The sequence below is a fragment of the Sinocyclocheilus rhinocerous genome, unplaced genomic scaffold (genome assembly GCF_001515625.1).
Source record: "Sinocyclocheilus rhinocerous isolate Xijiao unplaced genomic scaffold, SAMN03320098_v1.1 scaffold2194, whole genome shotgun sequence".
Lineage (NCBI taxonomy): Eukaryota > Metazoa > Chordata > Actinopteri > Cypriniformes > Cyprinidae > Sinocyclocheilus > Sinocyclocheilus rhinocerous.
In genome coordinates, this window is record NW_015652304.1 from 1,342,860 (window position 1) to 1,343,451 (window position 592).

A 592-nucleotide genomic window follows, 5' to 3' on the forward strand; every position below is an offset into this window, starting at 1 on the left:
TTGCCAGGTCCGCTCATTATACGCGATTTTGGACGTGTTTTGTAAAGTGCCCCTATTATGGGTTATGAAAGGTTCATATTTTGGTTTTGGGAGACCCCAACAACAGGTTGACATGCATGCAAGGTTTTTACCTTATTTGCTCAACGACTCCCAAACGATTCCCTCAGCGATTCATTTTTCCAAACCCCTCCTTTGCGTGAGGCTAATCTGCGGTGATCCTTTTGGTCGATTTTATTTCCATTTCATCAGGCCTGTAATGGTTTGTGAGCGCAGTGCTGCTTTGTGTACAGCCGTTAGGAAACAGCTATTTTTACAGCTCCAAAAGCGGCACCTAGTGGCAAAGAATGAATGTTTTCCCGGGTCTGCGCGTGCAACAATTGGGCGAGCAATATGCTAATATTTCATGTTGACGTCAACATGAAACGGCTTGGGATTCGTTTAAAAAAAAAGACTCGTTTCAATGATTCAGAGCCGACTTTTGAGAGACAGTAACTTTATACACGGTGCACTTTCAGATTTAAAACTTTGCATGATGTTTTCATTCACTTAGAGCTGTATTACACACTGCATGAAAGGTAATTTTCAAAAATCC